Here is a 10,178-nt window from a genome sequence, read left to right as displayed (position 1 = left end):
TATTCATGCAGCAGAGTGAAAATTCCCAACAGAAACCTGGGGTCACAGTGAAAGGAAGTTTTGGAGAGGAGGACCAACGCCAGAGAGGAGGAGGAGGAAGGAAGGAAGCAATGAAAGCCATAAGCCCATTTCTCAGGTCACTTCAAAAGCCTCCAATTCAAGACACTGAGCAGATAAGTATCTATTTTTCTTTGCTTAGGAACTGCCCCTCCCCATTTACTGCATTACAATACTAAGCACATGCTTCTCAGCACGTAAAAAGCCAGGGACGGTCCAGGTTTTGATGCAGGGGGCAAACTTTGCTTTGCCTTGTTGACCAGCCATCACAATGGGGCCTTTCATTGCAGAAGCACATGGTTCCGGGCAACGTGACCTAAGAGCTGGCAAGGGCTCTGGGCGGCACAAAGGAACGGAACTTGTCTTTGTGCTGGGAGTGCAGTGTTAGTATTTGCAGTGGCCCCTCGGTTCAGGATGTGGGCACTGGTCTGTGCCACTCAGTGGCACCTTTACCCTGTTCCCACACCTCTGCAACCAATGGGTGGCCAGAGTGGGCCAGGTTCCTGGAAGAGGAGGTGGGGCAAAGTCCACCTGGGGAGACACACTTGTGTACATCTAAGGCAATTCTCCAGTGGTCAGAAAACTCCTCTGTGCAGATTGTGGTCATTATTTTCACTTCCTTGGTGAGCATGTAAATTTTTAGAGAGAGTTAAAATCTGAAAGTGGAGCATTTTCACATTGGCCAAAGTGGGGAGATAAAATTGGGTCATCGGGAAGAGCCTCGTGGCAAAATACATCTCGTATCCCACTGAATGAAGAACTATTTCAAACACTGTCCTTAAGGCAATTTAATGGGTGCTACTTAAGACCCCTCACACTGTCCCCTACTGCATGAAGTGGTGTCTCCAGGGACTTTTTAGCTCACTCCTCAGGAAAAGGCCTCCATTTGGACGAGGTGGAGGCAGGCAGCAGGGGACAGCTGGACTGGAGTAGGGTTCTATCCATGGACTAACCTTCACTTCTTCCTCAGGGCAGCAAAATACTAACCTGGCCTTCTTCAGACAGCAACCCCCAAACCTGAGGAGGTCCTGATGTGTTTTCCAAATGTCAGTTCATCATAGTCAGCACGGTTTGGGGGCCTGACTGGAAATGGTGCTCATCATCCGGAATTAACTAAACTTCTACTACACGTACTGCAGACGTGCTGCTATCCTCCAGTATCACCATTTCACTGAGAACCAGTCACCAAGAACTATTAATGACAAGGTAAATGAGGTTTATCCAACCCTGTAGTACTTTTTATTAGGCTCTTCCATGCAGTGTCTCGTTTAATGTTCACAACACCATTGGGGTGGGTGGGTGGGGGACCAGCCTCTTACAGAGGAGGAGATGGCTTCAGGGAGTCAAGAGGCCCAGGATCACAGGACTAGAGCCAGGGCTCCCGCCCAGCAATCCACCCACCACGCACTTACCCACCAGCTGTGGTAGGAGCCAAGGAATAGGGGCAGGAGGCAGAAAACAGGAAGAGGCAGGAAGGCGAGGTTGTCATGAAGGTTGTGGCTCAGGCGACATCCCTGTGAATCTCTCAGAGCCCGATGGTGGGGGATCCCTCTCCACTACCCCAGGCAGAGAGACCAGGGAGAGAAAGACAAAACACAAAAAACCAAAAAAAACTCCTGCTCGAAAAGAAGGAGCCAGCAGAGGAGTGTCGATGGCCCCGCATGGGTGAGGCGCTGGTTTATGCTCTTTGTCTCCCCCCTCCCTGGCTAAGTCCCCCCCCCCCCCCCCGTCCCCCTGGCTAAGTCCCCCCCAACACCCCTCGCTAAGGCTCCCCTGGGCTCCTGGCTAAGGCCTCCCCTGGCTAAGCGCCCCCGGCCCCTGTGGCTAAGACTCCCCACGAACCCTGGCTAAGGCCCCCCCCACCCCCCTGGCTAAGGCCCCCCGGCCCCCCTCGTTAAGCGCCCCCTGGCCCGGGCGAGCCTGGCCGCAGGACGGCTGAGCGGAGACCCGCTGCTTGCCGCTCGCCAGGCTCTGCGGGTGGAGGAGGACGGAAGGCAGACGGACAGACGGACGGACGGATGCTGAGGCTTCCAGGTTAGGCGAGAACACAGAACAAAGAACAGGTTGCAAATGATTGTTCTGAAATAGCTACTCCCAGGCCCCTACAGCCCCGGGCACGGCGGGGTGGGGGGGTCCGGGGGGTCCGGCTCCCCTGCAACCGCCGCCGCCGCGTTTTCCTGGAGGCTCTGAGAGCATCAGGCTTTAAAACACAGGTGCGGGACGCCGGGGTGGCTCAGCAGTTGGGCTTCTGCCTTGGGCCCAGGGCACAATCCTGGGGACCCAGGATCGAGTCCCACGTCGGGCTCCCTGCATGGGGCCTGCTTCTCCCTCTGCCTGTGGCTCTGCCCCACCCCCTTTGTGTCTCTCATGAATAAATAAATAAAATCTTAAAAAAAAAAAAAAAGCAAAGACCATTAAACTTACAGAAGAAAATTTTTAAAAAATAAATAAAAAATAAAAAAAAAATAAAACACAGATGCGCTGTTTGCTGCGGTGTTGGGGCGGGAGGCCGCCAGCCCGGGGCCGGGTCGGGGGACCGGGGCCGAGGCCGAGCTGCCCCGCGCCCCGGTCCGCCTGCGCCCCGCCGACCCGCGTCCTGGGGGCGTCCCGGTCACCGAGGCCGCATCCCGGGGGCATCCCGGTCACCGAGGGCACCAGACTGTGAAGGCGGTGGGAGCTGGCACCACGGAGCCTCCCCAGGGGCTCTGAGAAGCTCAGCGTGGCGATGGCAGGGGCCTGGGGCCAGGTGCGTCCGCGCCCGCCTAGGCCCGCACCTGCGGGGAGCCTGGCTCTGCGGGGCGGGGGGAGCCCCCTCATCGCCTCCGGGAGGCAAACCCTAGACGCGGGCAGATCCTTCTGCCGTGAGCCCTGGGCGGCGCCTGGCGCCTGCAGGACACGGGCTCCCGGGGGTCCAGCTGCAAACCTGGCCCGGGGCGCGGCCTGCGGCTCCGCACGCACAGGCATTGCCGCCTAAGGCCTGCTGGCCCTCAGGGGTCCTGACCACCACTGAGCTGTTCACCTGGCTTCAAAGGGAAAAAATAAAACATACATACATACATACATAAATACAGGATAGCGCCTAGTGTATTTTTAATGAAGCTGAATTTGTTCAATTTCGGAGAACTACCATTTGTTCTAGGATTATGTCCTTTCTACTCTTTTTGGTAGAAAGGACTTATTTTTAAGAAACAGATGGGACAATGTAATAGATGATAACATTTGTGGCTTTTTTTTTTTTTTTTGTCAAAGCAAAATATGGCAATACTATGTTGGTCTTCCCTTTTGTCTGTGAGTTTGGTTTTTGTTTTGTTTTTTGTTTTATGTGTGCAGTAGCTTAAGGATAGTCACAAATTCTTTGGCGTGTCTCCCATTGAGAGGTGCATCTAATTCGTCTCCCCTTGAATCTGGGGGCTGGCCTTATCGATTCACTTGGCTAATAAAATAGAGTGGGCATAACTAATAGTTGAGAACTTCTGCAACTAGGTCATAGGAAGCCTTGCAGCTTCCTCCTAGGCTTTCTGGAACACTTACTTATGGAACCCAACTGCCATGCTGTTGGAATGCCCAAGAAGCCATGAGGAGAGGCCCATAGAGAAAGGAAGCAAGGCCCCTGGCCAGTACTGGACGAGGTCCTAACTGAGCCAGCACCAACCTGCCAGACGTGGAGCGAGCCCTTTTGGAAGAGGATCCTTCAGCTCCAGTTGAGCTGCCACAACCTATACTTACATGGATCAGAGATGAATTCCACCAACCTTGCCCGAACTGCAGATTTGTGAGGAAAATAAATAATTTTTGTTGCTTCAAACCACTGAGTTTGGGAGTGATTTGGTACACAGAAATAGATAACCACAACAGCTTGTTTGTCTAAACAGTTTGTGAAATTCAAAAATCCGAGAACTGCTGGTTCATGTTGTTTGTTAAACATCTATATTGGGCCGAATAATGGGTCCCCCCCCCTCCCCGCCGAGAAGTCCATGATCTAATCTCCAGCATCTGTGAATATGTTCTGTTACACAGCCAAGGGGAATTAAGGTTACAGATAGAATTAAGATTGCCAATCAGACCTTAAAATGGGGAGACTTTTCTGGATTATTCGGGTGGACCCAATCACAGAGGTCCTTCAGGGCAGAAGAGGAGGTCAGATGAAGGATGAGAACTTGACCTGCTGCTGCTGGCTTTGAAGATGGAAGAAGGACTACAGATGGCCCCTCGAAGCTGGAAGAGGCAAGAGAACAGAGTCTTCCATAAAATATCCAGAAAGGAACGCAGCCCTGCCAACCCCTTGATTTTAGCCCAATGAGGACCTGTGTCAGATTTCTGAGTTCCAGACTGTGAGAACATACATCTGTGTTGCTTACAGGCACTAAATGTGTTGTAATTTGTTACAAAACCCTAGAGAATGAATACAGTGCCTAGCCTGTGCTACTATGTACCCTTGACCTCTTAGGGTCAGAATAGATGGTTAAATCTACTTGAAGATCTTGTATAGCCCCTATTTTAGAGATATAGAAGCCTAAAGATTCTAAGGTCAAACAGCTAATTTGTAACATAGCCAGGACTAGAACTTAGGTGCTCTCAAATTTAAACTCCTTGAGGAAAGGAAATTTGGGGGATGATGGGGACTTCTGTTTGGTTCACCACTCTGTCCTCAGCATCTAGAACAGTGCCTGGCACATGGTGGGGTTTTGTTTTGTTTTGTTTTTCTGGTGGGTATGTTTTGAATGAAAGAGTAAAAATCAATTCCTACATGCTCCGCTGTAGTAGCCATTTCCTCCAGCAAAGTCACCAAAGGACAAAATCCATAGCTTCGTTAAAAATAAACAGGGCAGCCCAGGTGGCTCAGCGGTTTAGCACCGCCTTCAGCCCAGGGTGTGATCCCGGGGTTCCGGGATCGAGTCCCACGTCCATCTCCCTGCATGGAGCCTGCTTCTCCCTCTGCCTGTGTCTCTGCCTCTCTCTGTGTATCTCTCATGAGTAAATAAATAAAATCTTAAAAAAAAAAAAAAATCTCCATCACATCTTCTGTTTTACATCAGATTATGTGGCTTTTAACTATGTTCTGTGTTTGAAGCCCATCATTCGCTTAATTTTAATTATAAATTATATATTTTTATATAGATACATGGCCCAAATTTTTTTAAGTATGAAAGAATACAATGAAAAACAAATCTCATTTTCATCCCAGTCTTTACGGGTCACCACAGTTACCATGTTCTCATGCATTCTCCCAGACATCAGGCCATATCTTTGAGACTTGAAGCTGAGCAGTTTTATGTCCACGGTAGTCACTGGATTTTTACATTCTTGGCACCTCTCTTGTCATTTGTTACTTTGGCTCTGAAAGAATCTGAGCTACTCCCTATTTTTGGACAAGACCCACCCAACAAGCCTCACCTGGCCCGAGGTGGAGGTCAGGGGTCTTCTGTGGTGCCAGGGCTCACCCAGACCTCTGGGAATAAGGTCTATGGTGGTTATTTAGCTCCAGGGCTGGTTAGTTGGGGCCCAGGCGACTCTGATGGTGTGTCCCACATGCCAGAGCTGGTGGAAGAGACATGAAGATCTCAGAGGTGCCCTCCTGACACTCTCTATGGAGGTTGATGTATACACGATATCCTGCTTCAACCCCTGGGCACTGATTTAGTTCAAGAGGCAAACTGGCTTCTTTTCATGAACCACCCAGTCCAAGGGGTAGCGGGTGATTATCTCAAAATGCTAAGTGAAAGGGACGCCTGGGGGGCTCAGTGCTTGAGGATCTGCCTTTGGCTCAGGTCATGACCCCGGGGTCCTAGGATCGAGTACCACATCGGGCTCCTTACAGGGAGTCTGCTTCTCCCTCTGCCTGTGTCTCTGCCTCTCTCTCTGTGTCTCTCATGAATAAATGCATAAAATCTTACCCCAGAAAAAGATGCTAAGTGAAAAGGTGGAAGCAAGGAACTGTAATGCCCGTCAGCCTTCCTCAGACATTCCACCCCAGCCCAGGCGAGAAGCCCTATTACACTCTCTTAGCACTGCACGCACCACCCCTTGCAGCTCTGTCTCCCCTTACTTGCATTTACGATACTATCACACCAAAAAAAGTTTGCAGCAAGTACAACTAATTACAGTGTAAGTATTTGATTAAAGTCTAAGAACACGTCATTTAGACTAGAAGCCTCCTGAGGGCAAGGACGGTGCCTCTTTGTCTCATGACTGTATCTCCACCCCTAATGCGCTTTGTGGCAAGTGGGTGCACAACACAAATGTGCTGAGTGAGTAATGAATGAGCCAAGAGCCAACCTTCGTGCCGAACGCCAGGCACCCACGAGGGCTCGATAGGTACTTATTCTTTCAGTTCTTACAACAGCCTTATGAAAACAGGCTGTAGTAGTATCCCCCTTTGCATAGAAGGAAACTGAGGCAGAGGAGCTTGAGTAACTTGGCCCTGACTGCACGGCGAATGGCAGCCTGGCCCAGAGCCGACCTGTTCAACCACCACATGGCACTGCCTTTCAGTGAAGTTCGGGGCAGGCGCCCGACAGCAGAGGCGCAGAAGCCACATGAAGGAACCAGAGCTCGTGGGGCCCAGAGAGGAGCAGCAGGTGCAAGTCCGGGGGCTCGGGAAGCAGGGGAGAGCCGCGCACCAGTCGCCGGGCGGCCCATCCCAGGGCGGCTGAAAGCCTGACCTTCAGGCCTAGGGGTTTCTGCTCCCATTCCTCCTGCGCGCCTGGCCTCGACGGGAGGCCGAGCCTTTGCAGGAGAGGACGGGCAGGGCCAGCTGCCTCAGGCCCAGGCCTCACCCCACGGTCAGCCTCAGGGGACTGCGGACACAGGCACCCTGCCACCGCCCAGGCCCTGGCCTCAGTGGGCCTCTGCAGCCTCCTCTGCCTGCCCCGGCGGCTCCGGGCCCGCCCGCCTCCCCGGGCCCCAGGCCTCTCATACCTGACTCGCCCCATAAATGGGCTCTTCTCACTCTCAGTTTCTGTCTCGTGGCCTCTTCCCCATCAGCCACCCTCCAGCCTCCCACTGGGCTTGTCAGAAGTTTCTTTTTTTGAAAGATTTTATGTATTCATGAGATGCCCAGAGAGAGGCAGAGGGAGAAGCAGGCTCCCCGCGGGGAGCCCGATGCGGGACTCGATCCCGGGACCCGGGGTCGCGGCCTGGGCCCAAGGCAGGCGCTCCACGGCTGAGCCCCCCAGGGGCCCCTTGTCAGAAGGTCCTGAGGCAGCAGCGGCAGCCCTCGCATTAGTGCTCCTCCCAGTAAATGGGATCCAGCACCTCCTCCCTTTCCGTTGGGGTGTCCTGTGCGCTGCTCCTTGCCATTTTGTGTGCTGTGCATGGGAGCCGCGGCCCGAGCCTTACCTGCGTGAAGTCAGCCAGGCTGCAGCATGGGGTTCTTGGGTATTTGTGATTCAGCCCGGAGCCCAAGCACCCAACCAGAGCTGTTCTTTGACAGGAATCCAGAGGCAGTTTCTAGGTCTGGTGGAGAGATGGCTTCACAGTGTGGGCCTCAGCCTGCAGGAGGACCTGGAACTCTCCGCAGTTGGTCCCCTGAACCGGCTCTGGGTCCCTTTGCCAGTGACCTTGAATACGAGCCCCTGGTTGTCCTCTTCTACAGTCATTAGCACTCTGGACATAGAAGCAAATGCATTCTTGTTAAAGGGATTTGGGGGCAGTGTCACACGGATGGGGAGGCATTTGGGCCCACGTAGAGAGAGGGAAGGACCCCGCCCATCGCAGGCCCGGCTCTGCCCCAGCCGGCGCCCTGCTCACCGTGGCATCAGCGCCAGCTCTGTGGTCGGCCCCACGCACCTGCTCTCCAAGTGAGCCCACTCTGGTCCCAAGTGAGGAGCGAGAGGCTGTGTCACCAGAGCTGCGAGCCGGGGTTCCGGGGAAGATAGGAGGTTACTAAGGTGAAAAAGCCTTCTCTTTACCAACCATCATCCCCTTCTCCAAATGCAACCCCAAACATAAAGTAAGATATGAAATTAAATAAAATGTAGGATCCCTACGGGGGCGTTCAGAGGCAGACCAGTTCTCCCCAGCAGACGCTACTCCAAAAGCACAAAAACCTCATTCTGTTTTGGTGCGAGAGCAACTGTCTGTTCATAATAATGTTCAAGGTCCCTGCTGAGAATGGGGAATGAATTAAAATACTTGGGAATTTCTCTTCTCTGCAGGGGCCATGCCATTTTTTAAAAGTGCCATTTTGAGGATTTCGCGATCACGTTTCCTTTAAAGAGGAGGTAGGTCCCTTGACTCATATCCATGTGCAAACGCTCCCAGCCCCCATCGTTTGGGAAAAGTGGCTCCTCCGGAGGGTTGGGGGGTTGGGAAGCCCGTGGCCGTCCTGTGGCTGAGAACTGTGCCTCCCCTGCCTGTTGAGGGAAAGAGGAGAGGGCATCCTGTCACACTTACTGTATCCAATTTCTTTGCTCCGTGCTTTCATTTTATCTTTTACTTTGTAGAAAATGAGAAGTGTCTTTTTTGTCTTTGTGAATCTTTCATCCAAACCAGCATTTCTTCTACTCTCTGGCTACTCCAGAAAAATACGGAAAGAAAATTCTTTGTATGCCTTTGAAATAATAATATTTAAATTCTTGTTGAAGCAGTAAGCCATGTGCATTATTGGAAATTTAGAGAAAAACAAACTGCCCATCATCTCAGGATCCAGAGACAATCATTACTCATAATTTGGATCACCAAAATCAACCTGTCTAGGTCCTGATGGTCCTTTTGGTTCATACTGCTGGATGTGATTTGCTAATTTTTGTTAAGGATTTTTACATGTATGTTCATGAGGAGTTTGGGTCTATAGTTTATGTATGTGTGTGTGATATTTTGTCAGGTTTTGGTATCAGGATAATGCTTCTCTAATAAATCAAGTTAGAATGTGTTTCCTCCTCTTCTGCATTCTGGAAGAGATTGTGTAGAGTTGGTATTATTCCTTAAATATTAGTAGAATTTGCCAGTGAAAACATTTATACCTACAGTTTATTTTATTGAAATTTTTAAACTACAAATTCAATTTCTTATTATAGATTTATACAGAATTTCTCTTTCTTCTTGAGTCAGTTTTGGTAATGTGTCTTTTCATGATATTCCTAGAAAATCCTTTCATTTTATCAGGGGTGCCTGGCTGGCTCAGTTGGTAGGGCATGCGACCCTTGATCTCAGGGTTGTGAGTTCGAGCCCCACATTGGGTGTAGAGATTACTTAAAATAAAATAATAAATAAAATTTTAAAATAAAATCTTTAAAATAAAAAATACCTTTACCAGATTGGTAGTAATATCCCCTCTTTCATTGCTGATTTTGATAATTTGTCTTCCCTCTTTCTTTTAAATTTCTTTTAAAGATTTAAAAAAATCTTTTCAAAGTACATAGTTTGGCTTAATTGAATTGATTTTCTGTATTTACTGTTTTCTATTTTATTGATTTTTACATTAATCTTTATTTTTTTTCCTTTCTTCTGCTTACTTAAGGTTTCATTTGCTCTTTTTTTGCTCTTTTTTTTAATAATTTTTTAAGGTGAACGTTGAGGTAATTGGCTCATAATACTTCTTTTTATTTTTTTTTAAAGATTTATTTTTATTTACTTATGATAGACATAGAGAGAGAGAGAGAGGCAGAGACACAGGCAGAGGGAGAAGCAGGCTCCACGCCGGGAGCCCGATGCGGGACTTGATCCCGGGACTCCAGGATTGCGCCCTGGGCCAAAGGCAGGTGCCAAATCCCTGAGCCACCCAGGGATCCCCATACTTCTTCTTTTTAAATGATTTATTTATTTTAGAGAGAGAGCACACAAGCGAGCATGGTGGGGAGGAACAGAGGGATAAGGAGATAGAATCTCAAGCAGACTCAGTGCTGAGTGTGAGGGGGCTTGATCCCGTGACCCTGAAATCATGAACTGAGCTGAAACCAAGAGTGGATGCTTATCCTGACTGTGCTACTCAAGTGCCCCAATATTCTTTCTTCTTTAATAGAAGGATTTGGTGTTATAGATTCCTCCGAACCACTGCTTTAGCTGCAATTCATACATTTTAATATGTTGTGTTTTATTTTAAATCCATTATGTTTTGAAATTTCCTTTTTTCAAAAAAAAAAAAGGTTTTATTTACTTATTTATCTGAGAGAATGGGAAGG

The 10,178-nt window shown here is 49.7% G+C and overlaps 2 long non-coding RNA genes across 7 annotated transcripts in view; one reads left to right on the top strand and one right to left on the bottom strand.

The window, feature by feature from the left end:
* The window catches only part of LOC144316996 (uncharacterized), a 43,171-nt gene that overhangs the window by 1,208 nt on the left and 31,785 nt on the right, over window positions 1–10,178 (top strand). For all 5 annotated transcript variants that reach the window (XR_013382845.1, XR_013382843.1, XR_013382842.1 and 2 more), the window contains 2 exons: window positions 12–680; window positions 1,028–1,263. This is a non-coding gene — a long non-coding RNA (uncharacterized LOC144316996). The remainder of the gene's footprint in view (window positions 1–11; window positions 681–1,027; window positions 1,264–10,178) is intronic.
* LOC144316999 (uncharacterized) lies at window positions 3,257–8,777 on the bottom strand. Of its 2 annotated transcripts, none has more exons than XR_013382851.1 (4): window positions 7,807–8,777; window positions 7,396–7,662; window positions 5,452–5,595; window positions 3,257–4,272 (listed from the first exon to the last, which is right to left on the bottom strand). It is a non-coding gene; the product is annotated as an uncharacterized LOC144316999 (long non-coding RNA). The 2 variants fall into 2 exon arrangements; XR_013382852.1 differs by having other exon boundaries at window positions 7,846–8,777.

The sequence above is a fragment of the Canis aureus genome, chromosome 7 (genome assembly GCF_053574225.1).
Source record: "Canis aureus isolate CA01 chromosome 7, VMU_Caureus_v.1.0, whole genome shotgun sequence".
Classification (NCBI taxonomy): Eukaryota; Metazoa; Chordata; class Mammalia; order Carnivora; family Canidae; genus Canis; species Canis aureus.
The sequence above is the reverse complement of the archived record's forward strand: the minus strand, read 5'-3'. Positions and strand labels throughout refer to the sequence as shown.